Here is a 24150-nt window from a genome sequence, read left to right on the forward strand (position 1 = left end):
GCCTTTGTGACTTAATAAAAGCCAGAGCAAATATTCATCCTTGCAGTCTGTTGTTTCATAGTGCTATGATGCTCAGTTCCTCAGAACTGGGTGCCTTTCTGAATCTTATTCCTTGAAGTGCACCATTCATCCTTGAGAGGCCATAAACTTCAGGAGAGCTGGCAGACTTCAACCTGCCTCAGAGTCTGCTCTTGTAGTGCAGGCAGAAGTAGCTAAATCTGAGGGACTGCTTCTGTGTACTTTCTTTGTTTGATTTGGTTTGAACTCCAGGATGTAATCAAAAAGAAGCCCCATGGAGTTTAGGAATTACTGAAGAAAGCAGAATAGGCTCTTATTAGCTGAAAAATTAACCATGTGTAACAAGTTTCTTTTAGGAAGTCTATAACAAGATATTACTTGTGAATGAATGTTCTTGATTAGCAAAATACCCCATAATCACAGGAAAGTTAGCAGGACACATGGGTTTAGCCTTTCTCCTAAGGTCTCTTTTTAAGCACCTGATACTATTCTCTGAAAGCACGCAAGATAAGGTATAATCAAAAAAATTACATGGTAGCCATTAAAAGTCTTTCACAGATACATTACTAACTTTTTATTTTGATTTCAGAAAGGCAATTATAATTTGGGAGTGGGGGAAGGGAGGAGCAGGGAGTAGGTATAAAATTTTACTAGGAAGCCATCTGTATTGTGCTGTTTAGCATGTCCAAAACATGTTGATGCTTTGACCATGAGGCAAATTTCGAAGGTAACCAGTAGTAGTTAGCACTGATCACCTTGGTAATGGTATTCTGAAATGTAAGGGAAAACAGGCATTATGAAGATTTGATAAGTTTGGAAGTCTTTTTAGTTGGTACATAATTTTGTGTCCCGGACAACTAGAATTAATCAGGTCAGGGTTTCACACTTTGTCTCTAATACACTGAGTAGTGTATCATTTGGAAGACATAATTGTAAGTCTTCCACTTTTGCACATTTGTATCTTTTCATGCTACTGAAAAGTCAATTACTTACTGGTTTTCCATTCTCTTATTAGTAGTTTTACTATATATATCCTATTTAAACTGTTTTTGAATGGTGAATTTGCAGTTTAGAAGAAAAGGAGTCAGGAAAACTAGAAAATTTTGCTAAAACAGGATTTGATGTAGCTCAATAAAAATAACCTTTCAGTAAGTCTCAAGGTTTGTAGGAGACTCAGAGCCCAGCCATCACAAGGGCTCCACAGTCAACATTTTGTGCTGCTAGTCTGTTTAGAGGCTTTGAGGGACAAAAATCAAGTCTTATGTGACTAATCTTTATACTGCCTACATATGGAGAGGAAAACCACTGAAAATGCATAAACATTAACCTAGCTTTTCCATGTGATGGGCTCATGTCCTTCTTTCCACTGAACATGGCCCAAGCAGAAGTTATATGGCTCTTGATTTCATTTTCTCTCTAACTTTTCTAACATTTCTTTGGCTGACTAAAATACTCCAAAGTACTAAATCTTCTTGACCTCAGTTATATACACTGGTGATGGGAGATGAAGCAGACAGTGAACTTCTGTGCTAAGGAACATGAAGGATACTGTTCCTTCCCTCAGTGATCTTTCCTGAACTGTTGCTGTCTTCCAACACATAGTGTCAACATCTGTAAAATATTGCAGGCTGATAATTAATGAGTGGGATAAGTGCTGATGAGCCAGTCCCAAGATGCAAGTCAAGAGCCTGTTTCCTATCGCAAGAATTAAATATGGTAAAACAGTGCTTCATTCAGCTTTGATATTAATACTTTCATTTCCAGCACCATCCAAAGAGCATCCTTATTTGGTAAACTGTGGCTAACACAAAGTAGTTGTCATTTTTTCATTAAAGAATAATGTATGCTTTGATGATCTTGAAGAAAAGCTAAATATACTTTTTCTTAAGCTACTTATTTCTAAAATTAGAATCCTTCTCTAATGGATATTTTCACCCAGTGGCATACTTCACTCATTTGGCACTGCTTGTTTCTTTTCTATTTAGAGTTTAGATCAGGGACAGATAGGGATAGTTTAAATGTATTCACAAGATGGGACATATTTATACTCAGATACTTCAATCTGCATTAAAAAAAACCAAAACACACCCAACAACAAACCAAGGAGCAAAACCCACCAGAACTCAGGAAGTCATGCTTCATTGACAGTTTCTTCTCCTTTCCATTCTCCTGTGGATGCAGGTGTGTTATTCTTAGCAGGACTCGGGGTTGTGTGATTTAACCAGTTATTGGCATTTAATGCTGCTGCAGTTTTAAACTAGAAGATGTTTGATGCACCAGGCCAATATGCAAGACAAGAGTAACAACTGTCTGTGCTGCTGTTCCATCACAACTCAGCGTAGTTGGAAAAGAAACCTTGAGAGACAGAGACTGCTGGGCCTCTGGGTAACTCTGCTTTTATCTTTCTTCCATTCTGCAGATTTGTTTTGCAGAAATATTTTGCTTTACTGAGTATTTTCTCCTCAGTATATGGAAAAGACTTCTCTCAAATGAAACAATTCAATAGGGATGCGGAGGAGTTATGCACTGTGCACAGAGATGAGATGCTGCCCACCACAAAGGTGGAGGCAACACTTTCTAGACAGTCTTGTGCATTTTGTGCTTCCAAAGGGAGACTAATTTATTCCCTTGAAAATGGAGGAAGCTTTTTGTTTGAATAAAAGCAGTCCTTTGAGTATAGTACTCTCTATCTTCCTGTGAGCACAGTGGGAAGGCCTATGGAAAGAGCCACATCTACTTAGTGTTCCTTAACATGAAATCTCTTCTTGTTACCTAAATCACCATCTATTTGATCTCATTGATGGAATGAAGTGGCAAGCATCCCATGTCATGGCTCCTAAGATGGAATTTTTTTTTCTGGTGAGAAAGGCAGTTTGAAGTTCATCTAACAGCACTCACCTGAAAGGTTTTATTGTCTCTGCTGTCACCACTGAGTAGCTACTCCCTTGACTAATTCACCAAGGCAGCAAACTTTGATAAGTCATCACACAACTGTTTCTTTAAGGTACCAAAATATATCTACTATTAGGAAAAAAGAAGTCTATAATTTTTCAGCGTACCAGTGTTTTAATTTTGATAATCCAATAAAAGTGATGGCTTCTACTTACTATGGAAGTAATTCTCATTTAACTTAGATGGGGATGGGTGAGGTGTACTCCCATAAGCAATCTGAGATTTGTATTTCCACGTGGGAAATACATCTTTTTGCTCAAACCTCTGATGTTTAACCATACACCTGTCAACTTTCCTTTAAAACACTCCATTTGTACCATTTTGGTTGCAGTCCTGGAAGTGGGTGGTTGTGATTCTCCTTGTTCTGAGCAGAACCCAGAGCAGTCATATCATCATTAGGTAATGACACCCTAGAGTTGACAGGCTTCCAAAATCTTTTTGGTCTCACAACTGATACAAATCTTCATAATTGATTCGGATTGTGGGACTGGTAATACAGCACTAAGTAGCAATTAATGCTAACATTTTAGTTTCATTTCATTCTGTCAAATACACTTGACATTCTTTTTATGTGTGAGATTTCCAGGTATAAAGCCATCTGTCTCATTATATGCCTATTTGTCACCTCCGTTCAGATTGCTGACACAAGTGATGCAGGTAAAACCTCCCTATTCTAAATTCTTTTAACTCACTGGTTTTGCAGGAAGAATTTATGAAAGATGTGCCTATATTTTCCAGTAAATCAGATCAATTGCCACTACTGCCTCATTAGGAGTAAACGCATGGGGAAAAAAATTATGCTTCCATTTAAAGTAAAAATATTTTTTTAAATGCCTAAATAAAGATATTTCCATTGTTGATGTGCCACTTGGAAACAGAATCATATTTCATTGTGAATTATATGTGCTTCTGCTGTTTCAAAATTCAACAGTTATATCTGTGCAAATCAGGCTGGCATTGGTGCCTGGAATCCTAGCAAGCCAAGCCTCCCATACAGATGTGCCATAGGGCAGTTTACATTTTCCTCTACTATTCTTAAGCTAGGCTGAGATTTTTTTTTGGCAACTCACTAAACATATTCACAGAGCATCAAATTAATAAAAAATTATTATAGAAATTTCTCATCTTTCAGGTGTTCCATTATTTAGTGAACATATATTGTGTTTGATTAAGATTCAGTCTTGGTGGCCCATGATGTATCAAAAGGTTTTTTTAGGACTGCTGGGTAGATACTGTAATCATTTGATCACTGTGAAACTACAGGTTGTTTACTTACTGTGAAACTGCTGATGCTCTAGCAAAAGTTTCCAGTTTGAAGGAAAAAAATTAACAGCCTAGTCAGGGTATTAATACATGTGTTGTCTTTTCTCTGTTTGGAGAATTCTCTGGGAATTTTTATGCATATGGTGAAAAGCACTGCTCTTGCTATCTACTCATCTTCCGTACATTGGCTTGGGGATGTATCTGGGTCAAATAGGACATGACAGTTTCAAAGAGCTCTTAAAAGGTAAACCTGTGACATGACAAGTAGCTTAAGAATGCCTGATCCAGGAGGGATCATGAAAAGCCTCTAACGACTGCAGGAATCCCCACCATTCAGATTTCTGTCTCTGCACTATAGGTAGTTTCACATGAGCTGAAAGGCTACTAAGAGGACAAATGTTTAAAGATTCGCTGGTGTCAGTCCAACAGACCCTGCTGTGGTTTTATTGAGGAACTCCTCCAGCCTCAGAGGAGACTCAAGTGCTCCATGCAGAGCCTCTCCTCATCCTCTGAATACATTGGGCACCCTTTCCTGTGGGTTCAAAAAGAAGGGGGCAGAAGAGCTGGCTGAGGCTGGTCCTTCCCTCACCCCGCGCTTCTTCCTTTGAATTGGCGTGTGGGCTGGGCCAGCAGGACTCACACTGCTGAGCCTGGGGTTCAGGGGTCTGGTTATGAAAATAATCTGAACAGGGTTACCTGGGCAATGGAGAAAATAGCTATGAAGATTTCCCAGGAAATCTTGGGAAATTTCTACCTCAGTTTCCGTTTTTATTTCAATTTTTGGAAGCTGAGCAAGTTTCAGTAGGTTTTGTCATTTATTCAACTGTGAAGTGCAGCCAGGATTGGGTGAGCTTTGGGATTCCTTAGTCCCCTCTTCATCCATCCATTCATCCACTCCTTTGTTAAAAAAGAAGTGGTAAACTGAAACCCCACCATAGAGCACTGGAACATTTGAACATCCAGAACCTGAAATTAGACCTAAAAGCCTTTTTCCTTTTTTCTTTTTTTTTTTCTTGTCGTTGTGGTTGTTGTTGTTGTTTAAAGCACACAAGCTGTTCTTTGAAATATTAGTTAGCACTATTGCCTTGTGCACTTTGAGAGCCTTCAAAATGCAAAAAAACATTAACATGCATTAAATAATTAATTAAAAGTTAGTCTTGATCCATTGGCTAGGCATTTTCAGTCTTCCAGTAATTCATAATTCTGTTTCCTCAGGATATGTCAATTCCCTAAACTTTTCAGCCTAGCCTGCTTTGTGCCATGTCACTTTTCAGTGTCTTAAAGAAGGAAAATGTTTCTTTCAGTGTTACCAAATAAGTGATTGTTAGTGGTGGGATCATTAAAGAGAGACCATGAATATGAAGGACACTGCTGTAGAGCTTTTTGTACTCTGTATTTGTATCTTTGGCAAGGTGGTTGGTGTCACAGCTTCATTATGACCTTTTAAAGTGTATTGTGCAACATGAATGAGTCTTTTGCAAATGTACACCGGCTGTGGTGGAAGAGGGGGGTGAATAAATACATTATTATGTAATTTTTAAGTCTCTCTAATCTCTTTCCTTTTTACGCAAGTTTAGCAATTTTACAAAACCCCATTTGAGCTAAATCATGTTAGAAAGAGCCTAATAACAGCTTTATTTCTTGTTATTAAATCATATTTCATTTAGAAAAAAAAAAGGCACCACAGAAACCTTATTAAATAACGCTGTGATGCAACAGTTTGGGACTCACTGGGCTCTTTCTGTGTAGCGTGCAATTGGTACCTGCCAGCAGAACTAATTGAATACAAAAGAGATAATAGAGGTCACAGCATCTGTGTGTGTGCCTAGCTGTGTGTGTGCATATCTACAAATGTATGCACACTGATGTTATAAGCATGTATACATACCGTGGTGTACTACTGATACAGCATAATCCTCTTGAAAGCAAGATTCTTTTCCCAAATGATCTCTCTTGCTAGCATTTATCAGTTTTATTCTTTTAATGATTGATACTTTTTCTATGATGTGCTATTTGGTACATAGGACTTTATGGATTTAACAGTTTTATTAATTTGAGAGGTTTCCTCTGCACAATAAAACACCTCAGTATGACAAAGGAAGTATCATAAATGAATTGATTTGTCACCTATCAGAATGTAATCCAGCAGTGATTTCATTATTGTGGTTATTTCCCTTCAATTATCTGCAAATTCAAAATGTGACATAACATCCCTGTATCAATTGACAGAGGAATAAATGCAAATGTGACTAGGGTTCACAAATAACCTTCAGATTACTGGTGCTTCATATTAATTTTTATTCCTTAAGGAACAATATTCCTTGAGATAAACATTTGTTGGAGTATTGTAAGTGAGCTTTGTCTCCCCAGAAAACAACAGAGAAGTTGTGATAAAATTTCAGTATTTGAGCATGTAACACTGATGTTACGGAGGGCTGCATGCATCCAGCATGACATGGTTTCTCTTTAAGACACTTCCTCATACCTGTCACTAAGTGGGGACAATATGTACCCACATATTGTACAAATACAAAATGTTCTTATCACTGTGAATATCTAAAAATATATAGGATGAGTTTTTCAGCACACACAACTGAAGTTTTCAAAGCTTGTAGAACTGACATACAACCAAGATGCTGAATTCTCTCAGGTGTCTTTGAAAGTCCCAAAGTCTATGGTTTTATTCACATATTTACCCTGAAACAGCTGTTTATAAAAGTGATTCAATTTTGATCCATTGTGAAGAGGTAATTTAAGCAATCCTGTGCTGAGATGGACTTGGAACTTGTTACCACAGCCCGTGGTAGTGACTTCTTAAATGGCGAATTTTTAAACATTGAAATCATCAGCATTGTGAGATGCACTGAATTCTCTGGGATTTTTATTGCCCAGAAGTCTGGTAAAAAAATTATAGGATCATAGGATCATGTCTCAGCAGAGACCATGATTAAACAAACACAATTATATGTTTTAAAATTGAATAGACACTGAACTAACTTCCTACTGCCATAGACCCAAGCACTTGTGAAGGGAGGTTATTCCTAATGATATAAAGAGTTTGAAATGCTGCAAGGGACCAGGGGAAATGGAGATTTGCATTTCTTCCTTCTACACGAGTGTAGCTTTTCTGCCTTTCACCAGCTCTCTTAAACCTGAGAGCAAGGGAGTGTCACAGAAGATAGTAAATAACCAAATTGTCCTAAATTATGGTACCAGTTTATTGATATTCCACATTTTAATCTTTAAAAGCATTGAAAATAACTAAAAGTAAATAAAATATCTCAAGTAAAATATGAGATAGAAAGCATCAGGTCTGTTTTTCGAGGTTGAGAAACTGGATGGAATTATATAGGAGCACATGCTACTGGAACACTGCACTGCAAATATACAAATATAGCATTTTATCAGGCCAGAAAAACTGTCAGAAAAACAGGTGTATTCATGTCAAGTAATTCTTTCTTCCTGAGCTTTGCTTTCATATACTGTATGTGGTTACACTAAATTATTCATGTACACTAATTCTAGGTTTCATTCATGAGTTTGCAAGATGAATGAGAGACAGGCTCAAACATGGGAAAAATTAATAAACCTGAAATAAATTCAAGGTGAACAAGTATTCCTCCTTTCTACCTTGACTGTTTCGTTTCCACCCTGACCCGTGATCACTAATAAAGGTTTACCATATGTTTGGCATTAAAATTGGCTAATATGTGCAAAGCATATCTTTCAAAGTAATTCTGTGGCAAGAGTGTTTCCATTAGGCTGTGTTTACACAGGGGGAGGTTTCAAGTGTACCTGCAGCAGGCCAATACATCTGAAAGCTTACAATTTGTGAAAAAATGAGGAAAATATGAAAGTGCCTGGAATTTTCCTAGTATCCTCAAAATGTGTTCATAATCACACATTCACAAATATTCAAAAGGTTGATGATTATCTCCTGGTCTAATATTTCAATTTTTACTCTAAAGAAGACATCGCTGGTCACTCATTTTGTTTCTATTTATGTAATACTGTAGTATGGCTACCCAATGGCACAAAAGATATCCACTGTATCTAAGTGATCATAACAGATCTGGTCAGAATCACCTAAGAACATACACCTCTTTTTTATCTTTCTTTTCTTTGTGTGTGGTTCACATGTTTTATGTCACATAGCAAATAGTTAAATGGTTTATGGAAACAAGGAAAAAGGATAATTTATTTCTGTGATCTGGTATCACTGAGTTTCCTTCATTTTCAAAATAATATCAAACAGTATGAATTTCATGGAGGCAAAACTGAGAAAAAAATAAATTGTATGAGTTAGCTTTGCTGGCATCTCAGCTAGAACAGTATCTTATTGCTCTCATTCAACATAACATTAATATACATATCTTTACAGAGAAACTATCTGAAAATATCAAAAAATGAAGTTCTGAAATGCAGAGTCCAAGCCAAGATAAGTTTTCATTATGAAGGATAATAGTAGCACACTGGTGTCTCATTGTTACAGGCCATCAAAAAACCACAAATGTGGAAAGAACAAACTTAATATTGATTCATCCTTTATTCACTCACAGCAGCATCAAGATACAGTTCTGACCTCAGTTATGTCTCAATAAAGCCAAATTAACTCAGCAAAATTACACCAATTTTAAGCCACAGTGGGATCAAAATCCCACCTTCGGTGTTTGTAACACTGAGTTCTAAGCAAAATCTTTTCAAACTACTTCATCCTTATCAATGTACTCATCTTTTCATTTGCTTGAACGGTCATCTAACATGATGAATAACATCTAGCACATTTCTTTATTTGTTTATTATTTTATGTATTAGCATTTATAATGATTTGTTATTTGTTACTTTTAACACTAATATCTTCTTTTCGTTTTAAAAACAGTAAGAATTGGCTTATTTTTTCTACATATGGGACACATTACAGATCATACAGAGAAGTAAAAGCAATAGAGAAGAAAATAACGAAAAATATAATTCCCATTGTGATTACATAATCAGTTGTGATGTTCTTTGGTACTCAAAATATCCAGTTTCTGGCTTTTGGATACAAAATCTGCTCCAAAGAAACTAAATAAAACACTGACCAGCCCTTTGATATGAGCTGCAAATATCAAGAGGGCTGTTTGCTTATAATCATGTCATTTGTCATTAGCACTTCTCCAGCTCTTAAGGAAATCCTGGTTCATGTAAAGGGAGGTGTCCAAGGTAAATTATCAGCTACCTACAGAAAAGCAGGACCTGCAAAAAAAAGTTTTATTCAGCTGACTAAAAAAAAATCTGTGAGGGCTGATAAGTAACCTCCCATGGGAAAATTCTCCCTACGTACTCAAATGTAGTTGTTTTAAATTTATATGTTTGTTTTGTATAAAAGTAGACAGATTTAGGTACCTCAAGTAATAGAATACACTGCCATCTACCTTCCCTTCAATAAGTCATAGCAGTGGGTAATTCTCTTTCTTCTTAACTATATTGTATTTGCTGTCCCAGTTCCAGCTAGTGCTAAATAACCAGAATATTATGCAGTGTGTGTGTTCACATATTTTCTTGGTAGCTTGGTAGAACGTGACTCAGATGTTTGCTCTGTTCTTTATGCACGTCTCTCAAATCTCAAAGTGACTTGACTCTACAGTGTTGGACAATGTAGTGTCCCCTATCTCCCTGTAGTGTTGGACAGCTTAAAGAGAAAATGCTAACAGCACTTAGAATATTCTGTAATCCATGAGTTACAATAGTCTGTTTAAAATGGACTTGTTAACTCAAGTCCTATTTAGAACTTTAGCTAATCTGGGTTTCCAGAGTCTTTTGACTCATGTTTTACTTTTGCACACAGTTCCGTCTTCTGATTGCAGCATGAAATTAACCTTTCCTTTTCATTTGAATTAATTACATCAGGAATGTCTATAAGAAAATAAAGCAAATCATTTTCTTCCCCACAAAGTTCTTCTGTGTCAAATGAAAGCAAAGGAGGTTTGCGCTTTTAATGCAAAGAAAAAAGTTCCTTTCTGTTCAAGCACAAACTTGGCTGTTGTTTTTACTGGTGCATCAGATCAGACTGCAAACTGAGGTGCTGGCACAGTGGCAGCTGGGGACCAGGCTTACCTGCAGCCAGTCCCCAGCACAGGGGCCAAGCGGCCCTGTGGGGTCTGCAGATGGGAGCAGGGATGTGGAGGTAAGGCCAGAGGTCAGCTGGAGTCCTCATCACTGGGTGATAAATGTGTTCCTGAGCTGCCTGTATTTGTCTGTGATCCTTGTCACAATCTCATGGTAAATTTACCCCTGGTAGATTATAGTTTTTGGTGTCCTCCACTGTACAGTGAACAAATGTCACTATGGCTCTCCTGTGAGGCAGAGGAGATAAGTGTCCATGATTAATGATGTGGACACTATCTAGCAGCAGGAGCCCATCAACCTGTGACAACTTTCTGTTCCATGGGCATTAAACTCCTAAATGCTGTCACAGTCCTGCAATAGATTGTAGCAGACAGCCAGGAACAAGGAACAGGAAGGAGTTTCATAACCCTTAAGTAAATGAATTTTACTAGTAGTTATTTTTGCCTCCATTATTTTTTTAGACCCAAAAAAAGTGTTTAGGAAATGCTAATTTCAGCTGCTCCCCAATCTATTCAGGAAATACCAATTGCCTTCTGGCTGTTCCTAGAGAAGTGTGATCATAACTGTGCTTTCTGTTTGCTATTTTATTTGTTCACAAACATCAACAAAGGCCAGTGCTTCTCTGAGATCAGGGCATTTATTTACATAATTTCTGCAGGAACATACAGCTTTGGTCCTGGCTAGGTTTGAGAGAAACAGTGGCTATTTCTTTCTCTTCTAAAGTCTCAGAATTGGCAGATTTTTTTAAAAGACAGATTTTTTTTTTTCTTTCTACAGATGATCTTTTTTAAAATCAGATAGTGCTGTCAAAAAAAAATGGTAAGAGTGGAAACCATTTTAAAAAATCTTGACAACTTAATGTACTTTGAACAAAATACTTAGAATTTGCTCTGTAGCTCTCGCTCCCACGAATACACAGCATGAGGAAGCTGAAGCAAAGTAAGCAGGTGGGGATATTAAGGGGAGACTGTCTGAGCATTGTTAAAAATCCAGAGCTGGGCAGGGACTGGGGCCTGGGGCCACTGTGCCCTCTGTGCCCACCTGCTCACAGCAGAGCTGCTGCCACCTCAGGGCTGCTGGGGCACCTGGCTGTGCCTGCCATGGACAGGGCCAGGATGAGTGCTGTCAGGAGAGCAAAGGTTCCTAAGTCTGAGCATTGCCAGATGAGGAAGAAATGCTGAGGAAGAGGAGAGATGGCAAGAAAGGGGAAGTTTTGGCATTTGTCAGAAGTGGCTGTTGGTTTACTTTGCTCTGGGAAGAGAAGCTATGGGGGGTGGTGTGGGTCTTGGCTCTTTGAGTTCATCTAGAGAGCTCCAGCTGGGTCTTGATGACACATGAGTTTTAGTAAAGACCTAAATATGCAGCAAAATCTACAGCCCCTTCCTGCTGGTCCAAAATGCTCCGAGGTCATGGGATGCAGCACAGCTCCCAGGGATGCTCCCTGCTCAGGACACAGCTGTTTCTCCTCCTGGTGCTTTACACGTTTCATTTCCAATCATAGCTCACAGTCAGCAGGGCAGTGTTCCCTGAGAAAGAGTTAATCTCAAAAGAACAACTTCTCACAACTGGGCTCAATAGATTCCTAGCTTCCCTAAGAGTGCAGCAATGTGCAGTTAGGCAGCTGAGTTTTCTTTTAAGTCACTGTTTCGTTTTTCCGCACAATCTACGTTTTTTATTTATGTGGTACAGCTGTGGATGAGCACTGCTATGGAGCATTATATTCCTTCTCAGGTGTGAAAAACCAGCTGTGTGAGTTATGAATGTGTCATCTTCACTTGAGCGTATTGATACATCCCATATGTTATTGACTTGTGAAATGAATACTGATTGTAAAGAAGAAACATAATGAATAAAATAATTCAGGAAGATCCTAGCAGTAAAGCCTGCAAATAAAATTGTACCATTTTTTTCCAAAGCTCCGGAAAAACAGTCCTACCTGCAATTTTGATATTTTAAGTGCAGAGGCATATATTCAGGGGTTTTCTACTGATTTGCCCCAGAATGTTCATTATAATACATCACAGCAGAGAGAAAGGAGAGAAGGGAAGAGATCACATTCCTGTAGCTTGTCATGATTATTCGTACCTTCAGCAAAGAACTTGAAAGCAGACTCAGAGATCCCAGCACTCCAAAGCTCTCTTTGGGCAGGAGCACTGTAAGAAGGCTGGGGCTCAGCGCAGCAGTCCCCAGAGCTATCTGACACATCGCCTACCGCCGGCATCAGTGGCACAGGGCCCCTTCGGGAGTTGCACCTGCCAGAAGCTACCCTAGCCTCTAATCATTTCTTGATGCATGAAAAGAAGTGTAAAAAAGAAAACTTTCTTCTGTTTTTGCAGCCTCTCTGGCTGCAAGAAACTATTAGAGATACATTCTCTGAGGCACTGACTTGTTTTGTACCCTTAGGCACTAAAAACCCAAAGACCCTGAAATTGTTCACATACAATAAGAATAGAAAAGCACCTGCTTTTCACCACCAGAAAAATCCTGTACTTGTGCAAGTTAAAACTGAAACAACAACCTTAGATGCTGAGAATTCAGGGAGCTTTGTATGTATACTCCCCATTACTCAAGAAGACTTTGACAAAAAGACCTTTGACCTCTTGGAGGTCTGGACAGGGGGTGGAACTGGAGTCATTCTCGGTGCTTCTGGAAGCAGATATTGTTGATTACTGCTGTTGGGACATATTAGCACAATAACAATATCATGCAAAATTTAGAGAGTGTGAATTTTGAGTGTGCAACACAGTGGCTCCCTAACCCTGTCTGGACTTTCTGGGGACAGAGCCAGCAATAATATTGCAGTAGTTTAGTAAGGAGGCATCCAGATTGGACTGCTGTTGATAATAGGAGCATAGAGGGCTGAGAACTGTGGCTTATCCTTTATCAGTAAGTCCTTTTAGGAACTTATGATGGCTGCAATGTGTTAGTTGCCCCAGACCCTGGGTGACAGGTTTGTTTTGTTGCACGGAGCACAGAGAGCTGGGACATGGAGGCTGACTCTCACAGCAAAGGCAGCCAGTGTAAGAGAAGTGCTAGAAATTTAGAGGAAGAGACTGTGTGAGGGTGTTAAGCCAGGAATTCCTTTGATTCTGTCAATCAATTCCAAAACGATGTATTCACATTTCTAAAAATGCAGAAGTGACTTGAGTGATTTTGGGGGAGGGGAGTAAGTCAAGGTGAATTATATTCCTTCTGCCGCAGTGTAATTCCAGCGTCCTTTCACAGTTGTAAATCTCCCTCAGAAAGCTTTGAAATTCTTTTTGAGTGTTAAAAGCTTGGGTGGTCAAGGTCAGGTGAGTTCCTTCCTCCCTCTTTCCCCAGACAATGAATACTTTTAAGAGGCCTACCCTTCTAGTTAGGTTTCGTTATCTGCACTTTTTATATCCCTCTCCCTACAGGAAACAAAGCAGCACATACAGCCAGCTAGGGGCTCCACTGGAGGACTGCATAATTCCTAACACGGATTTAAAAGGGAAAAATCCTCCTTTTCTTTCCTTGCGTATTCCCAGCAGACATGATCAATATCTAGTGCAGCCACGCAGGCGTGGATCCATTCACTCCTGGGTGTGAGGACAGTATCTTCTGAGCCATACCTGCGAATATCATGTTGCACAAAAAACAAGCACCTGCAAACACCTTCCAAAAGAGTAAAATGCTCTGATTTTAAATACTAAAAATCTTTCCTGGGCCATATTCAGGTCCTGCTCCTTTCTAGTTTTTACTCATATGTGTCCAGTTTTGAATACCAGCTTTGATTTGGGAAAGAATAGCACACACACTGTTGTAGATAATAGGACACACTGGGCATTTTGGCAGAGAGCAGCTTGAAAACACTGGCTTGCTCCAACAGTGATTTTAAATGTACAGGATGATGTTCTGAAAGGAAGTTATACCTTTACCATTGGTTACCTTAAAAATTTACTATATGCCTCTGTAAAAATGCCACAGATAGCTGTGTTTCTCAAAGGTTAAACTACAGCCTGCAGCATATACATCATGTTAATTCCTTTAATTTTTAAAATTCTTGTCTCCCTTCATTGTCTTATATTGACAAAATTTCTGTACCTTTGAAAATAGAGGTCTGATTATTAGAACCCTTCTCAGTCAGGTCTTGAGATGCTTGTTCATATTATGAAATAGGGCCAAGGTTTAATCACAATTACCTGCCATGCTGAATATGATTTGTTCTGATCTACACTGACAGGTCAGTTATGGTCATCATTATGTCAAGTTCCAGATACAATAACATTTCATAATGAGAGTAAGTGCACAGACAGTGGGTTTTAAGCAACAGAGTGCACCATTTGTTGTACGTGTGGGAAGAGGTATATCAGGGCACTGTATGTACTAGGCATGTAGGAGACAGTAAAAGCTGTGAATGTTCAAACCCTTCCTGTACTTTATAGCAAAATGCCCATTTAAGGTGAGATTTTATCACCACCACACTGGTTTTAAGAGGTCCTGTTCTTCCAGTGGGGTTTGAGAAGCAGGAGCATTTGTGGACACAGCAGGTATCTTCAAAAAGACAAAATCACAAAGTGCCCAGGTTTCTGGACCTCTTAGAAAGACATCAGAGCTTTTATAAGAGGTGGAACAGTGCCAGAACTACCTGTCTGCAGGATTTATTCTCAGCTCTACAGAGGGTCCTACCTTGTAAATCTAAACTGAATTAAGAATTGGATCCTAAATTCCTTTGGTTTCAGCAAGACTTTGGATCTTAATAACCCTATATTTCAGGATTTTAGTGGTGGATAATCTAACTTATTGAAGAATCTTGTCAGTTATGGCATCATGCCAGTAACTGATCAAATCAAAACCTTCAACTTCTTACATATATCTACAGAAGAGCCTTTTTTCCTCTCTTTTTTTTCTCTTCCAGGAAAGAATCCAGAATATTTACAATATAGATAGTGTTGTTTTTTTCAGTTCTTCCTTTCATTTTTCAGGTGTCAAGATAGTTTTATCTGAGCCTTGATTTTTTCTTTCTTTGTGCCTAAGAAGTCTTCCCTCTCCTACCAAGATCTTAGTTTCTATATGGGCTGTTATATGTCAAGGCAAACATCTGTTTCTTAAAGAACATTATAAGCCAGGTTTATCATTTTGGAAGATGTGGATTTCTGAATGTGTGGTGCTGGCATGCATGTGCACCTCCCAATCGCAGAACTCCTCACCTACAGTACGTTTTTGAACTGGTCTGTGCAATGAAGTTGTAAGAACAGTCATCATTTCCACAGCTGTCATCCCCTATTGTATCAATGCACAGCACAAGATAAGTTTGAATAGATCTCTTTCAGCACCTCCTGAAAATTAAGTTCTTCCTGTGGAGAAAAACCAGCAGTACCCAAATTGATATTCTGGGATCTAAACTAAACAATTCCATGATTTTATGGGATCCGGATGCTCAGACAAAATCATGGCATATATAAATGAGCAGGCCATAAACACTTACTACACATTGTTTATGTTTGTGGTTGCTCTTGTCTAAATTTAGATCTCATAACCTGGCTGCACAGACACACCTGGCCAGGCACAATTCCTGCTGTTCTGAGGGGTCTCATTACCTGCCTTTATTAAAAACTGTGAATACTTTTGCTCTAAGTTTACTCTGGCTTTAAGTAGGACTGTTCATGGTAACTATTCTGCACCCTAAACAGTGTTTTAGTGGGACTTAGTCCCAGGCCTAAAGTCAAGGACATGTTTCAGTGTTTGAGTGACTCAGACAAAACCCACTATCTTCCTAAGTCAAGGTCAATAGCACAATATGATCTGTTGGCATGAAAACCATTCTGACTTGCCCAAAGCTTAGCCAGCCTCCTGGATTAGGTCGGTTTGAGGCTGATGGTACATGAAAAAGAAGTTCTATGGTCCACATCCACCTCATATGCAGCATGGTGACATGAGCTGAGCGCAGTGTGTCACACCAGTACACAGGACCCAAGCTCCCACCTCTGACCTGGCTGAGAGCCACCTTTCCTCTTGTTTTCTCTGCCTCACCATGCAATTGATGCTCTGTGGGTGCTGTCAGCCCAGTGTGGAGGCAGCCCTCCCAACCCAAATTCTCCCAGCAACTCCCATCTTTGATTTCCCTGGGAAACTGCCGACATCCTACTGTGTTGTCAGGTCATTTCTAATTACTGTAGAGTATTTGCAAGGGAATAGAAGAAGATATTTCTGCTCTGGGTGTGCAGAAATTATAGAAGCTTAAATCGTACAATGGAAAGGGAAATCCAGGTGTTCTCCTGATGGCAGGAGGAAATTCCAAATGCCAGTAAAGCTATTTGTGTGGGAGACAATAATTATGGGGTTGCTTCAGTTTTCCCTTTGCTTCACGTAATCATTTTGTGCTTGCTTCTTTGAACTATTGAGATGTTGAAGGCAAAATCTGAGTAATTTCCTCTTCTGTCATACCTAACAAGACAGTAGAAAATGTATCACATTTTTAGGATAAATAATAACCGCAGCAGCTCTTAAAGGCTGGTGTCCAGCTAGTAAGTGAACCACAGGTTAAAAGCTTTGCTGCACTGCCAAAGATAAAATGCATCCCCTTTCTGGTATGTCTCTCATGCACAAGTCAGAGTGCAAATTCCTCACTCGAATGTATGGACAATTGAAAAGCAGGCTGGCATTTGCATAGAGGGAATCAAGTATGGAAATTCTCAGTATGACACTCAGAACCTGCTAAAACAAAATGCCCAGTTGCAGTAAAAATGTAGATGGCCTAGGTGACCGTAGCCCTAATTTTGTTAAAACCATGTTTAAACAGGTCATGGAATACTTCTACCATTCCTTTTGCACCCCACATTTCTGTCCTTAGCTTCAAGTGGGAAATGTCATCAGCACCTCCAAGTATATAAAAAAACCTTGCCTGTTTCTACTGCTGGCAGCTTCTTTAGTCTGCACAGATGGGGCACTTCTCTCTGAAAAATCATGCCATAATTGCACAGACAGTCAGCTGTTGTGATTCTGTCCTTGCTGCCCATTTCCCACTCCCTTTCTGCCGGAAAAGATTCCCCTTTTCTGAAGCAGTGTGAAGAAATTCCTCTATTTCTACTGAAAATGAGAAACAGTGAATTCTTTAACTCATTTTTCTTCAATGGCTACTTAACTAACTCCTTTAGACAAAGATGCCACTAAATGGCAATGCTGTCTTTGCCACACCCAATCATTCAAATGTTTGGAAAGAGGCTGTTTCAGGAAGTCTGTCCTGCTAAAGGGGGCTGCGGTATTCAGTGTCCCTCGGAGGCAGTACACACCCAAAAGATGCTGCTTCATCCCCAAACGTGGCTGTCAGTCAAGAGTTTCCTCCACTTGTGCACATGGAGACCCATGTTCTGAGACTCTTCATGAGCTTTGGTTCTTTCATTGTAGCTGAAAACCTCCTCCCCAAGGTTTCTCTTTGTTTTCCTGTGAGTTAGGCAGTATCTAATTAGACACTGGTAACAAGGGGCAAACAAGTAGGTCTTTGCACAGCTGCTCATAACTCACTAAAGTTTGCAGAAAGGGGAGGAATGGTTCTGTGGCTCCTGGGAGGGACCACGGACCAGAGACACTGCCAAAGCCCACGCTGGTAGAGGCAGGAGTTGCCTGCTCTATGTGCACCCCAAAGGAGCTCAGAGGCACCAGGACACGTGTCTGGCCCTTCTGAACGCAAGCTTAGGAATAATGAAATTTTGTTTCACTCCAGTCTGTGTCTGGAGGCTTTGTTTTTTACTTTGTTCTCTCATTTGATTTAGTTGATTTAGTACAACTGAGAATTTCTGGATTATCTTTCTCCTAAGCATGAATATTATGTAATTGTGCCTGCACTTCTGTGACCTTTCTATGGCTTGTTACAGTTATATATATATTTTACTATCTCTTTCTTTGCTAGGTTCCCGGGTTGACAAATTATTTGCCTCTTTTAGGGTTATGTTTAAATGATATATGCATCATTTGCTTGAACAAATGTCTTCTGCAGTTTTGAAGGAAGGGCCAGAAATAAGTGAACACTACAGTTTCCTTATCCTTCAAAAGGCCATTGGAAAATCGTAAGGAACTCTGTTACTGTTCAAACTAGGAAGTTCCCAAGAAGGTGGTTTCTTTTTCATGTTGAAGAACTTTAGGAAAATATCCTGACCAAAGATTAAGCAACAGACACTCTGGGTTAAAGTTACTCAGTTGCCAAAATATTTTTTCCTTTCCATTCCCCATGACAGAAGCTTCTACTGCACTCAAAATTTTAGATAGCTAATGTACAATCCTCAAAAAAAAACCAAAAAAAAAACCCAACAACAAAAACCCAGGAAAATAACTGCCTGAAGAATTTCCACTGGGCTTTAAACAAATGAGGACCTGTTTTAGCATTTTGTTTTGTTTTATGATACATGATTTCAAAGGAGGCATAGGAGTTCCAGGTAGAAAATTCAGACAAAATAGTTGCATCTAACAAAGTTACTAAGACTTTGCAATTTTTTAAGTTGGTTATAATCCAAGATTAACAGCTCATACATTTTTTAATTATTTCTCTGTGTGATATTTGTGTTTTCTCTTGGATTGATGTTTTGATAAAAGGGATTTGTGAAATTGGTTATGTTTCTTCATCACAAAAACAGACGTTCTCTTCAATTCTTTTTAAAACTGTGACAAACATGTTAATCTATAAAGGTCCATCAGTCCTGAAAATTCCTATATTAAATTTTAAAGAGTAAAATTTTTAAGGATATTTCATCCATGTTTCATATCTGTACTGAAACCAGAAGTCAGAAGCGCTTAATATGCTTAGAGATCTCATAGTAATTGGCTCTTTTCTCAAACTTGGAGGGTTTGGAGCATATGTTTTTCAGCTTGAGATAGATTTTCTTTAATCTGGTGCTAAGGTGAAGTATCATGTAACAGCATTAATGTTATGATTTACTGGAGCCCATTAAATCCAATTCATCATCTTATATATTTCCATTGCAAATTGGGTGTCTAGCTTCCTTTATAGCTCAGTTTTCAAGCATCTTGAAGTACTGAGAAAGCTAAACTGCTCACATGATTTAAATACAGGAACTGAGCAAACTTTTAATATATTTTTAAATTTATTTTCACGATTATTTGCCTTGATTGAGGAATGAACTTTAAAAATGAGACTGTAGAATACCTGCCCTTAAGCCTACTAAAAAAGTCTTTGTGCCCGTTCTTTATCTGGCATGAAGAAATTGTCACTGGCTGTTTGCTAGTCCATGATTTTTAGTTTTACTCCTTCAGGTTTGTCGGTGAGAAAATTCCAGCAGTAAATTAAATAATCTGTCTGAAACTACAAAGCTGGTAAGAAGTGTTTTATCCAGTTTTACTTGTCGTGATTAAATTTGAGTTCAAAAAAGATGTGAAGTCAGTATGTGATATCAGAGATTTTTTTTAATACACTTTTTGGTGCATTTATTTATAATAAAAGCATTTATGTGTATTGCAAACCCCTTAATAAAAAGTCTTCAAAGGTGATGATTTAAGTCTGATCAGCACTTGTCCTTATCTTATCTCAAAATATGTAGTCAGAGGCAGTTCAGTATCCCAGAAATTCATAAATGTGCATTCATAAATGAAAGAATGATACCTCTTGGCAGTCTGGGCATTGACATCTGTGGTTTAGAACAACTCAGAGAACCTCATCACCGGGGCAAATTCTGCAGCTGAACATTTCTGTATGTCAATAACAGGAGCAATGGGAAGGCTTATATAGTTATATGTGAAAAGTAAAATAAAAATAATGGAAAATAATATTGAATTTATGCTTTTTCTTCACATAGAATGATAATATTTCTTTGCACCGTTCTAAGGTAAAAATATTTTTTATAGAAGGGTTATTTTCTCTTGTGAATCACAAAGAGAACATATGGGGGCTGTTAAGGAAAAACTGCAGGTCTATTAAATTTACATTCATATCAACATTAGCATTAAGACTTTGGGACTCATTTCTCATTTGCTACGATTCAAATGTATTCCATATTTTACAAACACTTCAAGGCTGTTTTTTTCTGCCAGAACTGTGAAAAGTGCCCAGAGGGTAAACAAGAATCAACAATTAGCCTGTAGCCAAAGCCTCCAGCCTCCAGTCTGGATTAGGACTGTTGAGAGAATGTCTGTAACAAGTCCTCAAGATCCCAGTCTTTTCAATGTATTATTCAAAACTTGTATTACTATCAAATTGATAGGGAGAGAATGGCTGTTGGAGGGTTAGACATGAAAGTGCCAGAGCTTGCACCTCCTTTTCCGTATTTGTAGGTAACTTTCTAACTTTTTGAAAGAGTTCTAGCAGACTTTCTTGAAATCTGTTTTATTATTCTACTGTACTTTGGCTGATAGCTTGTGCAAGTGACCAATAAACCACTCAAGTCAGCACAGGTGGTTTCTGACAGCAGGATCTGACATTACCTGAAAGTGCTGTGACTGAAGGTAGTGTGCTTTGCTAATAAAAACCTGGGGAATTCTAAGGTTAATAACTGAGTCTAGGCCCAACCAGAAATATATTTTCCATACAAAATATATCCTCCATTGTTCTTTGATAGTGCTTTTACCACTTAAGCTCTGCTGGAGCAGTAGAACTCTTGAGTCCTGTATCTCCATGTGTCACTTGGCTGTGTCCACCCATGATTCTATGAAGTCAGGATGAGCATAAATAGCTAACAGCATGTACTATGCTTCCCTCCTTGGAAGAATTATAAAGAAAATAGGCAGACACTGCCTTGCCCAACAATTTGCTCTTGGTTCTCTACCCAACCCAAACAGCCTTTCTCTGGGATTATCCAATACTTCAGGAACCACAGAGGTTCAAAATCTCTTGTACCAGAGAAGAGTTGGGTTGGAGAAGAGATCTCTACTATCTCCACATATGACCAGTGAAGATGTCATCTCAGCACTTGGGGTTAGTAATGTTTGGTCAGAGCAAGGATTAAAGGATTTCAAAATCCTTCCCAATACAGGAAGAAACAAAAGGGTTGGAGGATTGATTATTTATTAATTTAACGTTTTTTGTTTCTTTGTTTTGTGTGGGATTTTCTGGGGGGCTTTTTTAGATTTTTATTGAGAAAGTAAAAAGAATTAAAATAAAAAATGGCTTAAAACATGCAGGTCTTACTTCAGCAAGTGCCTTAAGAAAAGAAAAGTATACCCCAGCACAAAAAAGCACATGTGCATTTTGCGGTCAAACCTCCTGAATAATAAAAGCTATAGACCTTGACCAAATAATTTCAGTGACATGTTGTGTAAATTCTCTAGCTCCTGAAAACTCCTCAATATTTTGGAAGAAAGTAGCAGAAAATAGAGGACAACTCTGAGCCCTTCATATTTTTAAATAAACTCAGTTTCCTCCTATTCATTTCATATTTCCCACATGAGAGACGGAAGCCCTATCAAGTAAGTATCCAACCACAATTTAGAGATTGAGGTAGGAAATAAGTAAAAGGGACTACATTCCTGTCATTTTCTGTTGCTATGGTCCTTCTCCTCAAGACTGCATGAGATGTGATGCAGAATATACCAGATAGGGCCCTTGTGAGAATAAAGGAATTGAATATTGCAAAGTGGTGCAATGGGAGCCATATATAAATGCTAAGATAAATACAGATTTGATAAATTACTAGCAAAGGCACTGGAGGGAACAATACAAGATGATGCAGTCAGGCTTTTTCATCTCACTTTCACGACCCTTAGAGAAGACATGGCTTTCCAGAACTCTGCACCTGAGGCAAGATGTTTTAGTCATTTTATACATAATTACCCCTTGAGACCTCTCAGATTCTAGGATAATAAAATGTAGCTCTGGGTCTTCAAGTGTGGTGATATACGGATGTCCATTTCAGGATAAGAAAAGATGCAATAGGTCCACATTTCTTAGCTCTGATTGCCACAGCTAATGTGTGTAAATGTACTGAGAAAGCATGGTTTTTGTAAAAAATTCAGCTGAGCTGCACCTCCCACTCAGCACTGCAAGGGTTCGCTCCCAAGGCTTCCCACATGATGGTAAGGCAGACAGGCAAGTCGTTGGGATTTGCACTGAAGACAGCTCCTATGGAGCTGAGGATTTCTCCCAGCTATCTGTGCTGAGCAGACATTTACCTCAGCTTTATGTATACTAGCACCTAAAAACTAATTTAAAATCAAAGATTTCAGGCAGCTAGTGAAAGGAGAATAGTCATCTTTGCTCCTGACATCCGTGTTTCTCAGAGCTGTTAAGCAAAGTGATAATTTGCTACAGAGGAAGTATACCAGATAAAATACATTTTTACAGGAATATCTTTATTAAGGAATACCTCTATAAAAGCTATTTTGTCTTGCATCACTTTGCCTGACAGAAATATTACTTACACTAAAATCCTTAATGTGAGATGCCCTATAAAAAAGTTGTTTAATTTAATAACATTCATTGTATTAGTTCTCCCTAAAGTAATCACATTGTTGAGAACACACTCTGTGTTCCTTTATTTGATCTGGGAATAAAATTATCCTGTCTTTACTTTAGTATCTCCTTCTTATTCTTTCTAGAATAAATAAACATGAAGCTGTCACTGCAGAGCAGGCACTGCCTCTCCCTGTTATAAACCTTTTGATTTCTGTGTTGAGAGAATTTTTCTGCACAACAATCCGTTTAGAATATGCTTGAAGCACTACATTTTCTTGCTTTCCTGTTTCCCATGTAGATACATGAGTAATCACAGAGAGTTCCTGCTGTCCCAGTAGATTATATGTCCTATCAAGTTTTCTGTCCTTCTCATAGAACTGATCAAGCTATTTATCGTGAAAAAATTATTTAATATATCAGGTACTAATTTTAGTATAATTATTATTACAGCAACCAAAGCCACCAGATGGGATATTTGAGCTCTTTTATATCAGTAAAATATACTGCAGCCCTCTGTTCCATAAAGTCTTGGTTAAAGGGCTTGATTTGTGCACAGCTCACCTACGTGGCCAACAGAGCTGCTGAACCCTTGTTGTGTCTCCTGTACTGTGGTACAGACTGTCACATTAACCAAGGGCTGCAACACCTCCTGGGTAATTACTGGAGATCCTGGCCTAGAATGTGGTGGCTTCTTGGCACTGCCAGCCAAAAGATCTCAAGCCAAAAAGCAGAAAGCCCACAACTAAATCCAAAAGCTGTGGAATAACTGGGTCTTTCCCAGCCAGGTGGGAGCATGGTAAATCCCAGCTCAGTGTTATATCCACTCATCTCTATGTCTCTTTAATTTTCAACAAAGCTGTAAACATGGATTTAGTGCACTGTTTGTGTACTATACACAGGTACTAAACATCAACAAAATTCTTGTTAAAGACAAAATAGAAATTCCTGGCTTTATTTACTAGAAAAGGGTGTATGAAATCCTGAGATGTAAGTGTTGTATGCTTTTCATTCTTAAGAAACACTGAATTGCATGGTTTCTTAAAGTCCAAACTGGCAGTCTGTTTGAGACACCACCAGCTTTCAGGAGGGTTATTTAATCAAAATGTTATTACTTGCAGGTTTCCTTCTACCTTAGAAGACACAAAGCTCCTTGTTGCAATGTTTTCTGTTAGTGACTGGATACCTCCAGGGGCTAATGAGGAGATGTAAAACCACAGTGAACCCAGTGACCATTTCAAATCTAGGTGAGTAAGTATTGTTCATTTGATATTTAATCTTGTATCTGATCAAAGTAGGTATTGTTCATTTAGTGTTTAGTCTGGTATCTGTCTGATAAAAGCATATGGGGAATGAGTTGACAGCGTCACTGCAATTTGCTAGGCAGTTGTAAGAAATCATCTTCCAAACTGAGGTATTTATGTGGTAGCACCTATGAAGAAGCTAGCAACTCT

General features: G+C 38.6%; 1 long non-coding RNA gene across 3 annotated transcripts in view; it reads left to right on the forward strand.

Moving 5' to 3' along the window:
• Nucleotides 1–24150, forward strand: part of LOC104697851 — a 146321-nt gene that overhangs the window by 100823 nt on the left and 21348 nt on the right. For all 3 annotated transcript variants that reach the window (XR_002047583.3, XR_002047586.2, XR_753228.4), the window contains one exon: nucleotides 23818–23943. This is a non-coding gene — a long non-coding RNA (uncharacterized LOC104697851). The remainder of the gene's footprint in view (nucleotides 1–23817; nucleotides 23944–24150) is intronic.

Source organism: Corvus cornix, chromosome 6 (genome assembly GCF_000738735.6).
Source record: "Corvus cornix cornix isolate S_Up_H32 chromosome 6, ASM73873v5, whole genome shotgun sequence".
Lineage (NCBI taxonomy): Eukaryota > Metazoa > Chordata > Aves > Passeriformes > Corvidae > Corvus > Corvus cornix.